Source organism: Camelina sativa, chromosome 20, assembly GCF_030686135.1.
Source record: "Camelina sativa cultivar CO46 ecotype springtype chromosome 20, ASM3068613v1".
Classification (NCBI taxonomy): Eukaryota; Viridiplantae; Streptophyta; class Magnoliopsida; order Brassicales; family Brassicaceae; genus Camelina; species Camelina sativa.
In genome coordinates this window covers 9,962,873-9,983,551 of record NC_141899.1, presented here as the reverse complement: position 1 = coordinate 9,983,551, position 20,679 = coordinate 9,962,873, and the positions used below count along the sequence as shown (strand labels likewise).

Sequence of the window (20,679 nt, the reverse complement as noted above, 5' to 3'; positions counted from 1 at the left end):
ATACATTCTTGTTGTCACTCATAAAAGGGTAATTTGGTCATTTTGTACATAAAAATGGGTAGTTTTAAAAATGGTCAACATGAAGGGGTATTTTTAAAAAGGGTCATAGAAAAAATGGCATTTTTGTGAATGCCCCATTTTCTAATGGCAATTGAATATAATGTTTTACACATTTTAAGGTTAGTTTCATATTTGTACTTCCCAATTAATATAGTAGGATTTACAATATTCACAATATTTTATTTTAAAAAGCCCCCTATTTTTTCTAGTTTTAAAAATACATATTTTCTTTATTTTTCATATATGGGATATGACATTTTTGTTGACATATGACAATTTTGTCTGATGGTTTGAATTTAAAGATAATATTTTAATAAATCAATATCAAAATTAGCTTTGAAATAATTAGAATTTATTTCCTTTAATTTTAGATTAAGATGATTTATCAATTTTCTATATTAAAATTTATTATTAATAAAGTCTTTAAAAATATTTCTCATACTGCTTAAAAGAGTTATTTAGGATAATAATGGACACTCAAGGTGACCACACCTTTGGTATATATGCCTCATTTTGTTGTACGATAAGATCATAGGGGTCATTTTATAAAAACCATGGTTCGAACCTGGAGAAATCAACCCATCAATCTAAAGAAAGTAAATAATATTCGCAAACATTGTTAGGTTAAACCCCAAAAGTTGGTGTAGTGTAAGTAGCAAACTTGAGTTCTCCCATACAGTTCTATTCACTTGTTACGCCATTGAACAGCTTCATAAAACAGAATCTCTGGACGAACCTTCCTTTCCCCACATAATCTGGCAACACTCTCCCAGTTACCAACAACCTATACCACACATATCAATAATGCCTTAACCCAACAAAGTTCACAACCCGGCTCAAGAAAGACAAAGGCTACTGTTTCATCTTACCTCTTCTATTTTAGCTTCATGTGTGAGACTGACGCACCGGTTCTTTTTATAAGCCATGCAAATGTATTTTTCTTCTTCACCACAACCAATCTGCATTCCATATTCTAAGACTGTAACAGACAAGGTATACAAAAGAACAATAGCGCAAACAGATGTGACCCTGTTTCAGATTTTACCATTGACACAAGCCGGTACTTAGTGTTTGGTTCTAAGCCTTCATATAGCCTGCTGATATCTATCTCCCACTCCAAAGACTTTGTTGTTTCAGATATTTCTTTTTCAGTTTCATTCTTCTCCCATTCCAGCCCTAATATTGCAAACCCATAAAAACAGCAAACTGTTTGATCATTCCACAATAAATGAAACGAGTAGATAAGAACACAATCGTGGTCAAAACTTACCAATTGTGAAGATAGGTGGGCATCTACTGATAATGTGGTGGACAAAGTTTGTCTCTCCACAGCCTCCTGTTCTAACATCACATATCATTTTATCTTCCATGCGGATCATTTTAAGGATGTCTTCAAACTTTATATTCCCAAGAGCACTCTGCATATATAAAAACCACAGAGCATAATCACAGAGCAGAAATTTTTAAGTGCCAGTTTTCTGTAGAAAAGAAAAATATGGAAAAAATGAAACATACCTTTAAGTCTCTGATAGAATCAGCAGGCATAACGATTCCATAAGAACTTTGCTCTGGATGATTTGGCTTCCTTCTGCATTTTTTACAACTCATTCTTTCATATACCTCCAACGTAAAAAGGCGAGTTACCAAGCTTTCTCCTTCTGGAATTTTCCACCAATGACAAAACTCGAGGATTGCGACGAGTACCTCAGCACCATCACTTGACTGAAATGAGTTAAAGAAAAAAACGAATGACATTTAAGACAACATTCAGGCCTATGTATAATAATCTATATATAATAGCAAACCCACTTTTTTGTGTCAACTTTTAATCCAACGGATAAGATTGATTCCAGTTTTAATCCAACGGTTTAAAATTATTAATCGTGTCTTTTCGTCGCACCTCCCTCTTTCAAAAATCACACCTCTTAGTCTTTGCATCTCTTTGTTGTACCTACTGGTTTCAAAAATCACATACATACATTTTTACACCTTTTAAATCACACCTCTTAGTCTTTGCATCTCTTTGTTGTACCTCCTGGTTTCAAAAATCACATCCATTCATTTTTACACATTTTAAATCACACCTCTTAGTCTTTGCATCTCTTTGTTGTACCTCCTGGTTTCAAAAATCACATCCATTAATTTTTACACCTTTTAATTTCACACCTCTATATGTTACACCTCTTTGTTGTACCTCCATGTTTCACATCTATTAATTTTTATACCTTTACATTTCACACATCTATGTCTTACACCTCTTTTTTATTATATATAAACTTTTCTTGACTACATAAACAAGTTTTGAAAAATTGTTTTCTGAGTATTAAAGAATTGTATTATTGAAGTGTTTTTTAACTTTCAAGCATCAATCTCTAATTCAAGGTAATTTAATTTTTTTCTGCGAATGACCTGTAGTGTTTCTCTGTTAGATTATTATTACTGTTAGTCGACACTATTAAGTTCATACATTAATCTTAGTTTTGTTAACTTTAGTCTCTTCAAAAATTTTAGCCTTTCCGGTTTTCATGTTTTTGCATGGCTAATGTTATTAAGTATGTGTGCCATATTTTTTGCATGGCTAATGTTTTTGATTCTCAATGTGCAAGTTTTTTGACTTTCTGGAAAAACCTATTTATTTTTTCTAACAAACATGGTATAAATGTTAATTTTTTTTTTTGTAGGATGTCCATTAGATGTTCATGATCCAGGTTAGTTTATATTTTTTGTAAATACAGTTTTTAAAAAATTTAGTTGAATCATAATTTCTTATACTTTCTGGGTTTCAAATATTTTGATAATATATAGAAATATTACAAATGAACATGGAAATAGAGAGTGTCGAAGAAAAAGCCAGACATACTTATGACAACACAAAATCAAATTCTAGAAAGCGTAAACAAGACCAAATGACAAGTCAAGTTAGAAAGAAAAGATCTACTAAAGGTAACTTATTTAGTCTTTGATGACTTTCTAATTTGTATATACAACTTTTAAAAAACGTAATGTATAACAGTCACTTTTAGAGTGATCTGGAATCTGCCAAAAAAAAAAAGAAAAAACAAGAAATATATAAAATTAGTGTTTAACTCAAAGAAGAGAACATCAAAAGGTGAGATATTATTATCACTTGTTTCACCACATCGACTTCGTTTTCGCTGTCGCTTATTGAAGAACATGATGGTACCGATTCATAGACATAAGTGGGAATTCAATTCCTAATATATGGTTGACATACGGAAATAAACTACTCACCACTACAGAGCTAAATTTCTCCATAAGAGCTCTCCGCTTTGTCTCTCTCTCTCTTAATTTTTTTTTTCCAATAATCTTGTTTCTTCGTCGTACCCCCATCTTTTAAAAATCGCACCTATTAAACCATTTGTTAATGATCTCAAAAGTTGTAATGTTTCGGTCTAACAATTGCGTTTCTTCGTTGCACCCCCAGCTTTCCATGTTGGCATCCGTTAATTTTCACACCTTTTTGTTTTACACCTCTTTGTTTATATAAAGTTGCAATGTTTTGATATAACAATTGTGTTTCTTCGTTGTACCCCTAGCTTTTAATGGTCACACTTGCTAGTTTTCGCACCTTTTTGTTTCACACCTCTTTGTTTTCACACTCTTTGTTTTTATATATATACAGAATTTTATGGACCTTGAAAAGATTTTTTCTTCTTTGAGTATTACTAATGATCTCACCCTTTGTTAATGATCTCAAAGTTGCAAAGTTTTGGTCCAAAAGTTGTGTTTCTTCGCTGCACCCCCAACTTTCCATGTTGGCACCCATTAGTTTTCACACCCTTTTGTTTTACACCTCTTTGTTTATATAAAGTTGCAATGTTTTGATCCAACAATTGTGTTTCTTCGTTGTACCCCTAGCTTTCAATGGTTGTACTTGTTATTTTTCGCACCTTTTTGTTTCACACCTTTTTGTTTTCACACTCTTTGTTTTCTTTATATAATAGCAAACCCACTTTCGGGGGTCAACTTTAATCTAACGGATGAGATTGTTTCTATTATCTCATCAAACGGTTTAAAATTATTTATGATCCCAACAGTTGCAAGTTTTTTTTCCAATAATCATGTTTCTTCGTCGTACCCCCATCTTTTAAAAATCGCACCTATTAAACCCTTTGTTAATGATCTCAAAAGTTGCAATGTTTTGGTCCAACAATTGTGTTTCATCATTGCACCCCCAGCTTTCCATGTTGGCACCCGTTAGTTTTCACACCCTTTTGTTTTACACCTCTTTGTTTATATAAAGTTGCAATGTTTTGATCCAACAATTGTGTTTCTTCGTCGTACCTCTAGCTTTCAATGGTTGCACTTGTTAGTTTTCACACCTTTTTGTTTCACACCTTTTTGTTTCACACCTCTTTGTTTTCACACTCTTTGTTTTTTATATATATACAGATTTTTACGGATTTTGAAAAGAGTTTTTGTTCTTTGAGTATTATTAATGATCTCACCCTTTGTTAATGATCTCAAAGTTGCAAAGTTTTGGTCCAATAATTATGTTTCTTCGTTGCACCCCCAGCTTTCCATGTTGGTACCCGTTAGTTTTCACACCCTTTTGTTTTACACCTCTTTGTTTATATAAAGTTGCAATGTTTTGATTCAACAATTGTGTTTCTTCGTTTTACCCCTAGCTTTCAATGGTTGCACTTGTTAGTTTTTGCACCTTTTTGTTTCACACAACTCTGTTTTCACACTCTTTGTTTTTATATATATACATATTTTTGTGGATTTTGAAAATAGTTTTTGTTCTTTGAGTATGATTAATGATCTCACCCTTTGTTAATGATCTCAAAAGTTGCAAAGTTTCGGTCCAACAATTGTGTTTCTTCGTTGCACCTTCAGCTTTCTATGTTAGCACCCGTTAGTTTTCACACCTTTTTGATTTACACTTCTTTGTTTATATAAAGTTGCAATGTTTTGATCCAACAATTGTGTTTCTTTGTTGTACCCCTAGCTTTCAATGGTTGCACTTGTCATTTTTCAACCCTTTTTGTTTCACACTTTTGTTTCACACCTCTTTGTTTTCACATCTTTTTGTTTTTATATATATACAGATTTTTATGGATTTTGAAAAGAGTTTTTGTTATTTAAGTATTATTAATGATCTCACCCTTTGTTAATGATCTCAAAAGTTTCAAAAACTCGATCCAACAATTGTGTTTCTTCGTCGCATCCCCAACTTTTCATGTAGGCACCCGTTAGTTTTCATATCTTTTTGTTTTACACCTCTTTATTTATATAAAGTTTCAGTATTTTGATCCAACAATTATGTTTCTTCGTTGTACCCCTTGATTTCAATGTTTGCACTTGTTAGTTTTTGTATCTTTTTGTTTCACACATTTTTGTTTCACATGTCTTTATTTTCATATTTTTGCATCTCTTCGTTGTATTCCCATCTTTCAAAAATCGCACCTATTAATTCTTTCACATTTTTTTCACACCTCTATGTTTCAAAAATCCAGTGTTCAAGAAAGCGCTAGGCGGTATCTGGGCGGTGATCCAGCGCCTAACGCCTAGAACGCCTAATCGGAGCCTAGACGGTTTTTAGGCGGTTTAGGCGTTTACAACATAAAATATTATATATATAAAATTATGTATAAATATACGTTAGAAAAATAAAAATAAATATAAATTATATACAAAATTAAGAAAAATACATTTATTTAAGTTATATTAACAACATATAAACATTTATAATTACGTATATAGATATAAAACTTAATAATTTAAATATATATAGTTAAAAATCAAAAATAAATATTAAAATTAAATTAATGTAATTTTAAGCGGTTTAGGCGGTTATGTAGGCGCCTGCTGAGCGCCTAGCGCCTAGACGGCGCCTAGGCGGCCGCCTAGACCGCTTTCTTGAACACTGCAAAAATCACACCTTTTTGTTTTATACTTTTATTATTTTTATAAATTTCGATAGAATAATGATTTAATTTTTATTCTATGTGAATATCTTTCAAAATTGATTATCTGAGTATAATTCAGTAAACCTAGATTTATATATCTTTAACATTATTCTCTTATTGTCACTGAACCGATTTTTCATTTTTATATATATAACAAATATTTTATTTAACTAATTTAGTTAATTCATCTTAGTCATTATTTATGACTTTTATATTATACAGTTAAAAAATTACCAAAAAAATTTTACTCGAAATATGAAATTAACAATGTTAATCATTTCAAGTTTTCACTTTTCCGTGCAGTAACGCACGGGCCAACATCCTAGTAATAATAATAACATTTAGAAGCTTATGTTTATCTGCACAACCAGGGAATGAAATTCTTCTTCTAGGGAAGCAAGCAAGTTGGACAATAAGTGACTATAGAGTTCCTCTTCTTTTATCTGCTCCGAGACAAAAGCAGAAAAGAAACTTCGTAGTGCAGAAGGCACTTGGTTGTCAGAAAATGGTTGACGATTGTGCACCAAATCTTCTTTAAGAACTTTAGTGTTACAGAGGGACTGCAGTAGCAAAAAAAAAATCAAAGATAAGTTAGTAGAGAAATAATACCAGAAAAATTAGAATGAGCTGAATAAAGAGAGTTTAGGTTTTGATTTATTTTTGTTGTTGACTGCTATACCTTCAGTATCATGTCAAGAGCTGAATTGTATCTGGATGCAGCTTTGCCATGTACCGACTCCAAATTTTTAGACAGTGAATCTTCTCCATGCATATCTTTAAGATGGCAGTTAAGGAAATAAGAATCATAATTTAATACATCTAAGAACCGTTTTAAAATATTCGTCAATTGAGAAGGTCTTTTAATTTGAAACCAGGGTCACCTTTAGTAGCTTCGTCTTGATTAGATGAAATTTCAGATTGACCTTTTTCACGAGTATCCATAGAATCTTCTTCTGCCCTGTTTAGTGAAGTAACTCCCGGTTCAAGGTTGACATACGATTCGCTAGGCATAGGTCAGAAAACGTTTTGTGTGATGAAGCACCGAAGCATATGGTTTGAGAATACTCTCCTCATAAAATAATTAAACAACACTATATTAAAAAAAAAAAACAAAAAACCCTAGAAAATCCTAATTAAAATAAGATAATTACTAGAAGAGATAATTACAAATGAGAAGAATTAGCCTAAGTCTACGCTCATGATAATACGTAGCTTCTAGAAGAGAGGTACTTACTGTTCGACATTCTGATCAAGAAGACTAGACATGCTCGTTGAATTTCTCTGTTATGCCATGAAGACCATTCATTCGTATTCGTACAACTGAGTAACCAAATATTCATGGAAGCATATAGAGAATTTAGACCATCAACGACCTTGTTGCTTCTATGCTTTTTCTTCTTTGACCCTGGCTTCTTCTCCTTCTCTTGTTTTTTCTCGGATAAAGGTTCTCGAAGTGCTTTGACATCCATATCTACAATTCCATCAAACTCTTCCTAGAAGAAGATGCATACATTAAGATATAAGGTACTATCAAACAGAAAATCAAAGGGAAAAAAGCTTAAAAATACCTCATCTATTTTTTATTTAGAAGTTTAATACCTCATCTTTTTTGGTTGGAAGAAAAATACCTCATTTAATTAAAACGTGTGATTTAACTCAAACTAATAAATTTTGTTAGTTTTATACATACAGTTTTTTGAAAAAAATAAAATTCCATTTTTACCCTTACGATATCAATTAATAATTAATTTTAAATGACATGGTATTAATTTATAATTTTAATTGAATTAAAATTAATAAAAAGAAATATTAAATAAACTTAATTTTTATTCAAATAAACCTATAAATTAAAAAAAATTCTTGGGTTTACAAAAGAGTGATTAGAGTTTAGATTTTACAATTAAACGAAATTATATGTCAGTTTGGGTTTACAAAATAGTGGTTAGGGCTTAGATTTTATAAATAAACAAAATTATATGTCGGTTTGGGTATACAAAGAGTGGTTAGGGTTTAGATTTTACAATCAAACAAATTTATATGTCGGTTTGGGTTTATAAAAGAGTGGTTAGGGTTTGGATTTTAATATTAAAAAAAATTATATGTCGGTTTGGGTTTATAAAAGAGTGGTTAGGGTTTAGATTTTACAATTAAACAAAATTGTATTTCAATTTGGGTTTATAAAAATATGATTAGGGTTTAAATTACATAATTAAACAAAATTATATGTCGTTTTGAATTTATAAAAAAGTAATTTAGATTTACATATTATAACTAAAAACTATAATATAATGTTTAGAATTAATAAATTTAAAATTGAATGATATACAGATTTTGTTTCTTTAATTAATAATTTGTTTCCTTAATTAAGTGGGGGTTAATCCAAGAATTGTCCATAAATTAATACCAAGTCATTTAAAATTAATTATTAATTAATATAGTAAGGGTAAAAATGAAATTTTATTTTTGTCAAAAAATCGTAAGTATGAAACTAACAAAATTTATTAGTTTGAGTATTAAATCACACGTTTTAATTAAATGAAGTATTTTTCTTCCAACCAAAAAAGACGAGGTATTAAACTTCCAAATAAAAAATAGATAGGTATTTTTAAGCTTTTTCCCGAAAATCAAAGGGATCTTTGTATGAAGCCAAAGTTACCAACCAACCTGCAAGAATCGTTTCAGCGGTTGAAGGATATACGAGCGGTACTCAAAAGCAGAAAGTTCGACAAGGCTGTTTAGCAAATTAACCCTCGAGTTTTCAACTAACAAAATCTTTGAATCCAGTAGCGGAACCTGCAAGTCAATAGATAGATTACGGTGACAACTGACAACTTCAGTTAATTTTATGTCCTTAAGTTAAATTTAGACCACAACTAAACCTTGTTGGTGACCACAGATTTCAGATGCTCAATGGACTTCAACACTACAGCATCACTGATACGTTTATGCCCATGTATATGATTCAGACAATCTACTAGATCGACACAATCAACTGTCGGCTGCAATGCTCCTTCGAGAACATCTCTCGTACTGCACACAAGAACAATTTTGTAGTGAGAGAATTTTCAGCGTCTCTCCTTATATATTCTTCACATTTATTGCATAGAAGAGATGCATAAATGTTCCTCTGATCTTCCGGAATATTCCTTCTTCTTTCATCTTCGCGTGTACATAAATTCTTGGCGTCAATAAGAGCTGCATCATAACATATCATTTTCATTTTCTTCTCATATTTGGTTCCCAAAGTCCTACACGTGAATTGAAAAGCTCTCAGAACAGCCACCCAAATATCAAGATTATGTGTCCTGATAGGTCTGGGAAAAATCTAAAACTCTCATCTCCTGAAGAATAGTCTGCTAACCAAGATAAGATATCATCTCTATTAACTTGTGCATTGGCATAGTGAATACTTTGTCGAAGAAGGTTTAAATTCAGCAGCAAGTTCTTGTCCAATGTGATTCTTACATTCCTCAGGACTAGAGAACTTGTTCGAACAAGTTCGACACATCTAGAATTAATGTCCATTTTCTGTTTTCCCTGGCAGAAGTGAGAACTTGCTCCAAAGCATCTCGTCCCTCTTTGCCATACATTGCCTCAGACGAAACTTATAAACTTTGCAGTGCTTACTTTCAGAAAGTTCCTTTTGAACTCATCACTCAACCCCATCCAACACGACCTCAGTTTCGGGTCTGGATTTTTCTTTGACTCCCTCGCTTTTGACTCTGCATCTCTGAGTATTCTTTCGATATCGTTTTGACTATTCTGCTCTTTCAAATCCAATTCACGAAAATTAGCCAAAACAGATAAATACTCTTTTGCTTTCTTGACAGAGATCTAATATATTAAAGGAGAAGTCGAGATGGCTCACAGCCAATCTCACAAACTTTGACCTCTTTTGCTCTTAATGAAAATACCCCTAAAAATATTTCGGAGAAGCTTTTTCTCTCTATTTAGGTTGCTGAAACGCACCACATTCATCCTCAGACTTAGATTACTAATTTGCCATTAATGAGATTCAAAACTGGACGATTTTACCCTTTTGCTAAGTTTTAAATTTTTAAAATTAAAAAAACGAAAATTAAAAATAAAAACGGGAATCTAATATATTTATATGCAATATCTCTCTTTTAAAAAATAGAAGATAAATATTAGAATATATTATGAATATCCGTTTAAAGAAAATTTCTATTATTTTACATGTTAAAATAGGTAAAGATAATTATGACGATAAAATTGGATTCTAAATATAATCGAAAAATATAATCTGAATATATGTAAATGGGCTTTTGTAAATAAAACCTTACTCAAAACCCTAAAATCATAAGCGGTTTACTATTATAAATACTTGATTCTCTAATCATTCTCCATAACTCTAAAACAAGAAAAAACCCTAATCTATTATCATGTTCTCAAATTTATATTTATATTTGTATTATAATTTTGGTCCTTGATTTGATTGCATCTTATTTTAATTTTTAGTTCTCTATGTAGTGGTTGTTTGTTTATATCACGGGATTATTATTGTTGTTTTTTCTTTCTATTAAGGTGCTAATGATTTTCTGATTTAGTTTTCAAAAACCTTTGATTCGATTATAGATCAATATTATCTTACTGACTTGATTTTGTTTAAAATTTGTTTTAGGTTTTACCGTGGGATTTTGGAACTACAAATCATCGTGGTTCTTGATGTGTTTAAGAAGATATCTACATACAAAGAGATAAAAATAATATTAAAAAGGTATTATTAGGTTTAATTTTTGGTTCCTTTTGTATTTTTTCTTCTTTTTTGGAATTTTATTTGAATTCAAAATTTCCAAGTACTATAGTATTTGAGGTGCATGGTTGATGGGATAATAGTTTTGATATTGGAATGATAGTTTGAATCTTTCGGACGATTAAGTAAAATAATCTAATTTTTTAATTTTTTATCAATAGGGTTTCTCTTTTTCAATTTGGTTTTCCTCAACCCTAACAATCCATCTTCTAGCCGGTTTGTGATCTCACATGTGAAGGTAAAAGGTATGTTATTTACCACTTATCTATCACGGTTGCAACTCTTTTTTTTAATTCCCTTTGTGTATAGATGTTCTTCTTCTTCTTTTGCTAACTCTTTTTTATTTGTTAGTGGCTTATTTACAAAAATAACAAACAAAAATTGCCATCTAATGCTCATGTCAGATGTATTTAATGTCTTAACTAAAAATGAATTGATTGTGTGACTTATCTATTATATTAATTAGATTAAAGTTAAAGTATTGACCTTTTTATGTATATTACAAACTAAAATTTTTAATATATATATATATATATATATATATATATATGAAGATGCAGTCTACATATATGTATAGTTGATCACTTGATCTCATACACCTTGCGATATTTAATCATTTGGATCATTGTTATTGGTTAAGGATGGGATTACGTGATTTTGGTTGACGTAAGCAGCATTTGGAGAGCTTCAATGGTTAACATCCGTTGCTTACGTTACTTTATATAAACAAGACCAAATTAGAGTCACAAATCTGATAAAACCAAAGCTCTCCATCAATCGACTTTTAATAAAGATGCTTACGTCGTGACTCTGCCTTCGATCTCCAGACTTTACCAACCCCCTCCATCGTTCCTTAGCCCTTCTCAAGGTCAGTTCTTCAAGTCTCTTATCTTAATTCAGTTGGACATTCTCTCAAATATTAATCTCTCAGTGGTGTCCTTTTTTCCTCAGCCGCACACGAATGACCTTCACATAGAGGTGGCCTAAAATCTCCAAGGCATGACTCATCCTGTCTTCTGGCTCTAATCTCTGCCTCTTATTTTGTTGACCAAGACATCCCCTGCTACCTGGCTGCCTTTTCAGAGCCCCATCTACTCAAGGCCAAAAAATAGCTGAAAGACCTTTTTATTGCAACCAAGAAACAACCTTCAGAGCCGAAGGGAAAGTCGCTTTTATTTTCTTCTTCTTCCTCTCAGGAGAGCTGAAAACGCAAGAAAAGCACTGAAAACGATATCTCAAGTTGGCCATCAAGGAAGATAAATAACATTGGACATCCTCTCGAAAACTGCATGTGGTGATGGACTATGTTGCAGTAGTTCAACGCTGTCTCCATCTCGCCTCCTTCAACTCAAGCTTCCCTCAATCTTTTTCCTTTTCTATGATCAATCCATCCCAAACTATTCATGTGCCTCCTAAGTAGCTATCTTTATCAGAGCTCGATTTATTTAGATTCAAATTTTTCATATATATATTAATGGTGTTTAACTAGGATTCAATCATGTCTCATTAATATTATTTATCCTGTACAAAACTATAAATAATTTAATTTCACAAGTATATATAAAAAACAATTGTTTTATTAAGTGTACCTTAAGTTATGTACAAATTTATCAAAAACAAAGTAGACGTTATGCCTTTGCACCCTAATTACATGCTTAGAGCCGACACTTCCATGTATGTGTGGAACAATTACGTGACTGAAGCATGCAAATTTGGATCTTACAAGAAAGCTATACATCTAAAAAATAAAAATTGAAATATATCTAAACTTAACAAAATTATCTTCATAAATCTTCAATAATATTTCTTATAAACTATAAATTCATGCTGAGCCAAAACAGTAGAAGTCAGATTCATTAAGCTAAACATATAATTTTGATTTTTTTGGGTGTTAATTTAGTTCTAATAAAGAATTGTATGCAATATTGAGATAACTATAACAAATTTGACAGTTTGAAAAGGGTAATTTAAATCATGAGAAATATTGAGAAAACGCATGAAAGATCCAGGTACATAAAATTGTTATTTTGTTAATTGAATGTAATTTATTTTTCCGCAAAACAAAATTATAAATAAGTGTTTGACTTTACTGTTGTAGTTCTAATGTTGACATGGGCTTAGATAGAAAATATATGTTTAATTGAAATAGAACTGATGTTGCAATCGAATGGGACGTATCTTACGACCTTCGAGAAAATGCCTAAACCAGATAATAGTACGATGAACACAGGTGTAAATAGGCTTATCGCAGATAAGAGAATATATAAGCCTCATAAACAACAGGAATTATACAATGAGTTGTTACCTATGCTAACTGAGGAACAAAGACATGTTTATGAAGAAATCATTCACTCTGTGAATCACGACAAAGGTGGTATGTTTTTTATTCATGGATTTGGTGGTACTGGGAAAACTTTATTGTGGACTATTCTTGGTACTGATATAAGGTCTAAAGGTAATATTGTTCTGAATGTTGCTTCAAGTGGTATAGCTGTTTTGCTTTTGAAAGGTGGTAGAACGGATTACTCAAGATTTGGTATTCCAATCAATCTTAATGGATATTCTGTGTGTACGATCGATGCTGAATCTGATCTTGCATCTACTTAATTAGAGAAGCAAAGCTCATAATATGGGACGAGGCTCCAATGATGAACAAGCTTTGTTACGAAAATTTGGATAGGAGTTTGCGAGATATCATGAGATGTGACCAGATTTTTGGAGGTAAAGTTGTTGTGGTAGGAGGTGATTTTAGACAGATTCTACATGTTATTACAGAAGGAGGAAGAGTAGCGACAATTTTAGCATCTATCAACTCATCTGTTCTTTGGAATAGTTGTAAGGTTCTTAAACTTACCGAAAATTTGAGACTTGGCAAGGCACATAATAGTATGGATGCGGGTGCTCTCGCAACTTTTTCAAAGTGGCTTCTTGATATCGGGGATGGCAAAATCAACAAAACAAAGTGGAGATGTGGAGATAGAAATTCTGGATGATTTATTAATGAATACAAGTGGAAATCCTATTCAAGCAATAGTTAAAGAAAACTAAGGTGAAAATTTTACAAGCAGAACTGATCCAACGTTCTATAGGGAAAGAGCTATTCTAAGTCCAAGAAATGATGATGTTGATAAGATAAATCAATTTATGTTTAGCAAGCTACCAGGTATGCAAATTAAATAGGATATGGAATATGGATATTGAAGTAATAATTTTTAAAAATACTAATATTAAATACATATTGATGTTGTATTTTTCTATCAATTAAATTATCAATCTACAATTTGCATTAATTAACTCACTAAGAATACACAAATATGCTTAATCTATTCTTAAACAGGAAAAGGTTCTTTTGTAACAATCTTAACTAACAAACTGATTCAAAGAAAGAAAACAAGACAATGCAAACTCAAAGAAACAAAACACAACTAGCAACAAACTTTAAATCAAGATTAAACAAGTGAACCTTAGGCAAGGTAATTGACTTGGGAGATAGCTAACCAATCCTAGATGTCTAAGCAACAATCAAGAACAATCCTATGGCTAAGAACACTTATGCAAATCAATTCATTTCCGTTATAGAGATTCCTATGCTAATCAAGTGATAATCAACAATTTCCAAAGGCAATCACAAGGCAAACATGCATTAAGAACAAGTCTAAATACCACTAAGCACCCTAATCATCAATTTCCATTGGCTAGGAATACAAAGCTCTTGATTAATTTGGTTCGGGAATTTCATCAAACATCTTATGGGCATGGAAATCCTAATGTCTAGATTCAAGCATGATCAAGGCTATCTAGCATTATTAACACTAATCTAGATAATTAACACATAAATAAAGCCTTAAACATCAAAGATCAATCATCTATCTCCTTAATCTACCTAGCCCAAAGTTCTAAGGATCTACTCACTCATCATCATGATCACCCAAAGTAAAGAGTTTGATCTTTGTGAAATCATAATAAGAGATTATAGATTAAGAGATTTAAAGGAGAAATTGCTATTAAAAACTTAGAAGTACTAAATCATTCAACAAACCAAGAGTAGATAAGCTTAAGAACCCTAAGTGGCTGCTAAACAAAATATAAAATAAAGGATAAAAGGGAGCCGGGTCAATCCACTTCAAACCGGTTTAAACCCGGATCAAAACTAAAACAAGTGAGGAGCTTGGCGGCTCCACGCGGGCAGGATTTGGCCGATGGGAGGTGGCGGATGGCTTCACGCGGGCATGGTTTGGCCGCGGGAGGTGGCCGCTGGCTTCATGCGGAAAAGGTTTGGCCACGGGAGGTGGCCGCTGATGGTGGCGATCAAGTGTGTCTCATGTTCCATCGGCTTGTGTTTGGCTTCTGGTCTTGACCGCTTGCTTCACGCGGGCAAGGTTTGGCCAATGGGAGGTGGCCAATGGCTTCACGCAGGCATGGTTTGGCCGCGGGAGGTGGGCGCTGTCTTCACGCGGAAAAGGTTTGGCCGCGGGAGGTGGCCGCTGATGGTGGCGATCAATTGCGTCTCCTGTTCCATCGGCTTGTGTTTGGCTGCTGGTCTTGACCGCTTGCTTCACTCGACCACCGTTTGGCCGGTGGGAGGTGGCCGATGGCTTCACGCAGGCATGGTTTGGCTGCGGGAGGTGGCCGCTGGCTTCACGCGGAAAAGGTTTGGCCGCGGGAGGTGGCCGCTGATGGTGGCGATCAAGTGTGTCTCATGTTCCATCGGCTTGAGTTTGGCTGCTGGTCTTGACCGCTTGCTTCACGCGGGCAAGGTTCGGCCGATGGGAGGTGGCCGATGGCTTCACGCAGGCATGGTTTGGCCGCAGGATGTGGGCGCTGTCTTCACGGGGAAAAGGTTTGGCTGCGGGAGGTGGCTGCTGATGGTGGCGATCAAGTGCGTCTCCTGTTCCATCGGATTGTGTTTGGCTGCTGGTCTTGACCGCTTGCTTCACTCGGCCACCGTTTGGACGGTGGGAGGTGGCCGATGGCTTCATGCAGGCATGGTTTGGCCGCGGGAGGTGGCCGATGGCTTCATGCAGGCATGGTTTGGCCGCGGGAGGTGGCCGCTGGCTTCACGCGGAAAAGGTTTGGCCGCGGGAGGTGGCCGCTAATGGTGGCGATCAAGTGCATCTCCTGTTCCATCGGCTTGTGTTTGGCTGCTGGTCTTGACCGCTTGCTTCACTCGGCCACCGTTTGGCCGGTGGGAGGTGGCCGATGGCTTCACGCAGGCATGGTTTGGCCGCGGGAGGTGGCTGCTGGCTTCACGTGGAAAAGGTTTGGCCGCGGGAGGTGGCCGCTGATGGTGGCGATCAAGTGTGTCTCATGTTCCATCGGCTTGTGTTTTGCTGCTGGTCTTGACCGCTTGCTTCACGCGGGCAAGGTTTGGCTGATGGGAGGTGGCCAATGGCTTCACGCAGACATGGTTTGGCCGCGGGAGGTGGCCGCTGGCTTCACGCGGAAAAGGTTTGGCCGCGGGAGGTGGCCGCTGATGGTGGCGATCAAGTGTGTCTCCTATTCCATCGGCTTGTGTTTGGCTGCTGGTCTTGACCGCTTGCTTCACTCGGCCCCCGTTTGGCTGGTGGGAGGTGGCCGATGGCTTCACGCAGGCATGGTTTGGCCGCGGGATGTGGCCGCTGGCTTCACGCGGAAAAGGTTTGGCCGCGGGAGGTGGCCGCTAATGGTGGTGATCAAGTTCGTCTCCTGTTCCATCGGCTTGTGTTTGGCTGCTGGTCTTGACCACTTGCTTCACTCGGCCACCGTTTGGCCGGTGGTCTTGGCCGCTGATGGTGGTGATCAAGTGCCTCTTCTCCACTTCACTCTTCTTTGCTTCTTTGCATCGAAACAAGTCCAAATGCTCCAAATGTGATGATTTTACTCCAAGAACCTGAGAGGTAGCACACTAGATGCATATGCTCCTAAAACAACCTAGAATGTTAAGATTATGCAACAAAACTAACCAAAAACAAGGCTTAAAACCCAACAAAAAACAAGATATCACATATCTAAAATTCCATCTTTATTTTTTTATTTATAGGTGAGGAGAGACGATATCTTAACTCTGATAGTATTGAAACGTCAGATAAAAGTGTTCATGATAATTTGATCTACACTCAGGATTTCCTAATACAGTATATAAGTTTCTGGATTGCCAAGTCATGCTTTAACGTTGAAAATAGGAGCACCTGTCATGTTGCTAAGGAATATAGATCCTAAGGGAGGTTTGCGTAACGGTTCGAGGTTAATTATTACTCATATGACCAATCATGTAATCGAAGCAAGAATTGTGAGAGGAAAAAGGTTGGTGATAAAGTACTTATCCCTAGGATGTATGTTAGTCCACCTGATGCAAAGTTTCCCTTTCGTATGAGGCGACGAAAGTTTACTATTACCGTGGCGTTTGCAATTACTTTAAACAAAAGTCAAGGTCAGACGCTAGAACATGTTGGATTGTTTCTACCGAAACCGGTTTTCACACAGGGACAGCTTTATGTTGCCTTCTCTCGAGTCACAACCAGAAAATGCTTAAAGGTATTAATTACAGATAAAGATGGGAAATGCCAGAATAAAACACTTAATGTTGTTTTCAAAGAGGTATTTGAGACTGTATAATTATGGTGTGTAGTTGAATAATTGTTTTGGATATTTAGACTTGAATTATATTTTTTCTCTTAAATAAAGTGATTTTTACTATCTTTAACACTACCTCTATTTAATAGTCAGATATAGACTTTCATATTGGAGAAAACCATTTTCTAATTTTGACTTATTCTATATTATAAAATAATAGATAAATATATTGTAGATGATCTAAGAACATTTTATTAAAAAATTTCACATGATTATATTTTATTTGGTTGCAACAATGTTGTTTAAAAACATATAATTGTTAGCTGTGTCATAAAATGTATATATAATTTTACATCATTTCTATTAACTACAAACTTTACCTTTAATCTGTAATTATATATATAACAATAAATATTAAAAATATTTAATAGTCAAACAAAAGGTGAGACACTAAAACGATTAAGACGCAACGTTTAATCGTGACTGTTTGTATTCTTACAAATCTGGAATCCCCTTTTTGGTTTCGATAACAGAGAAGAAACAGGAAAAACCCTAATTGGAGAAAATCATGAGATTATGATTAGCACCAAGGTCAAAGTCTAATTGATCTTCTTTCCGGAAGAACTAATTGGCGTATACACGCCAAGGTCTTACATTCTTGGAGTATCAGCGAGTTCTTTACAAAAAGAGTATTGCTTCTTGTGGAAGTAGAGGTTAGTGTCGTTAATTGAACATCATTCTTATTTAAAGTTCAATTTTTAACAATTCTTATATATACGACTTCCTACACAATTGTTATTAAACTGTAAAGAGTAACACAATCAAAACTAAATTTTTACCAAATACACTCGCTAAACTCCGGAAATATATCGACGATGGTGAAGGGTATGATATTAGAACTTTCAAAGTAATCAATCCAACCCTGAATGAGAGGAATACTTATCATCATTATCAAATTAAATTCACGGACGATACCACTATGACGCTGGCCCAACAATTGAGTCCAAAGAATTACTTTTGATTCAAGGATTTGGATGATATATATCATTGAAAAATAAAGCATCCCATCTCTTTCGGTAAGTGTTTCGTTAATTAATTTAATATTGATATGGTACAATATGTGAGTATAGTTAATTGTAACATTAGGTTCGGGAATCTAGAATCTTTATAGGATTTGTTGTAACTTTGTGTATTGGTCTCTTCCTTAGAAAAGTATGAATTAAAATTTTACCAAATATAGATTTGCAATACTTTGGAAAGCTAAATTCTGTCTTTTTCCCAAATTAGATGTATGTGAGTGTATAGTAGATGTGGAAGATAAAAGAAGACCTGAGAGTGCCAATAATAGTAATGATGTTGTCACGTTGTTGAATGGTAGGTAAAAGACATTTACTCTACCTTTAGGACAATTACGTTTTAAAGTTGTCTCTGTTAAATTTTTTTATTAATTTGATAAACATGTAGGAATGAAACTGTGAAATGTTGTGTCAAAGACAACTACACTTCTCAATTCATGTCTAAATGGCAATCAAACGGGTGTCATCTCATATACAAATCCGAACCTTTGTTTTGTGTAATGCGGTGTGTAACATAAAATAGTTCTGATATAATCTTCATAAGGTAACAAATATATTCACTTTAAACTGCAAATGTTTATAGGTGCACCATGTATCGAAAACACATTGGCCTATTCGAAGATCTTTATAAAACCACAGTTCGAAGGACTAGAGCATCACTAGGCTATGTAAGATTTGAATATGTAAAAATAACTTTATATACTTTATATATGATTATGTATGATGTTAAAATAATTTTGTTTCATACACTTTATATATTTACAGGTCTGAGTCTGCTAGACGTTATTACATAAACCATGTGATGGAGCATCAAAGTGAGAGTTCAGGGACTCAGTCATAAAGAATGGACTCAGAAATGAAGATACGGTGGCTTAATGAACTTTTTGTATATGCAAACTTTAGTATAATTTTGAATGTATATAGTACCAAATACAATGGTCTAAATAGAAGTACATTTATGGGTTACTTAAAATATTATTTTAATGGTCTAAACAAAATTACATATTATATTGTCCCAAATTATTATATCAAGGTAATTAAAACTGACCGTAACAATTGTATTTGGCTCATTTAAAACTTTGTTACGGTAAATTTGGGTTTAAACTTTGAAAATGGACTTTAAAATTTCAATTAAATTTTAAAAATGGACTTTAAAATTTCAATTTATATTTTGCATATGTAGATTAATACTATAAACATTTTATTAACTATTCATTTTATTATTTTAAAAAGTGAAAAAATAATATTTAATACGAAACTTAAAAAGATAATTTATATTTGAACATACGAACTACTATAAAAATTAAAAAAATTAAACAGGTTTTTAAAATATAATAAAAATTTGATTCAACATTATACAGAATTAAAATTTTTTTTTTTCTATTCAGTTCCTGCCCGCACAAGCGTGCGGGTAACTCTCCTAGTTTCTTGTAATACAATGAAGATCCAAGATGTTGTCCCAATTCAAACAGTGAAACAGCACAAAACGATGAGAGACCCCTCTTCACTTACGGAAAAGCATTCTACAGAACCCAACAAAAACGTGAACTTCACGTCACTATTCTCTGCTCTTATCGCTTGTGCCCTGAAGATGGTGGTACCTTTGTTGAGAACTGAGTTCTTGATTAAATCCTGCAACAAAGAAAGAAAGAATCTGTGAGAAGATGATGAAGAACAAGAAGCTTGGAAGTTAGATGGAGAAGAAGAAGTGATCGTACGGAGAAAAGAAAAGAGGAAGGAGAAGATTGCTATTTTGTTGTTGTGGACTTAGAAGTAATGGGCTGGAGTTAAGCCCACTTAAGGTTTGTGTTGTTTACTTGTTAGAGTCTAAGGAAGTGTGTTGTGTTAGTTATAGTATAGCTTATGTTAATATTGAAGTACCAGAAACAAATCTAATGTTAATATTTAGGCTTGCTGCATGGAGATCAATACAACTGTATAGCTTATGAAAACAGTAGCTGGGTCGGATATTTTGGTTCTGAGAAAGAGGTAAAGCTTTTAGACATTTTTGTAAAAGACAAGCAAGTTACTCTGATATATGTACCTGAGTGAGGGTATGTTACTTATCCAGGTTATAGGAGACTGGAAGAGTGTTGTCGACATTTTCCTAACGCACGATATTCGACCCGAGATTCTGTTTTTTGAGAGCGTACTTAAGCTCCTTCGACTGCATACATGCTTATGTATTGTACCTTTGCTTATGTGTGTGTTCTCAGTTCCACCTACATGAATCGCAGGCTAGGCAGAGGGACCAGGTTGTGTCCGGGCAGAGAGATCTGGGAAA

The 20,679-nt window shown here is 34.0% G+C and overlaps 1 pseudogene across 1 annotated transcript; it reads right to left on the bottom strand.

Moving 5' to 3' along the window:
- Window positions 1–745: 745 nt before the first annotated feature.
- Window positions 746–20,568, bottom strand: LOC104772385 (uncharacterized; annotated as a pseudogene). Its single transcript, XR_015592241.1, has 14 exons — window positions 20,508–20,568; window positions 19,820–20,143; window positions 8,873–9,824; window positions 8,658–8,786; window positions 7,367–7,486; window positions 7,228–7,274; window positions 6,875–6,951; window positions 6,673–6,767; window positions 6,362–6,553; window positions 1,576–1,782; window positions 1,331–1,478; window positions 1,106–1,236; window positions 930–1,019; window positions 746–844 (listed from the first exon to the last, which is right to left on the bottom strand). The product of XR_015592241.1 is annotated as an uncharacterized LOC104772385 (transcript).
- Between the last annotated feature and the right edge of the window lie 111 nt (window positions 20,569–20,679).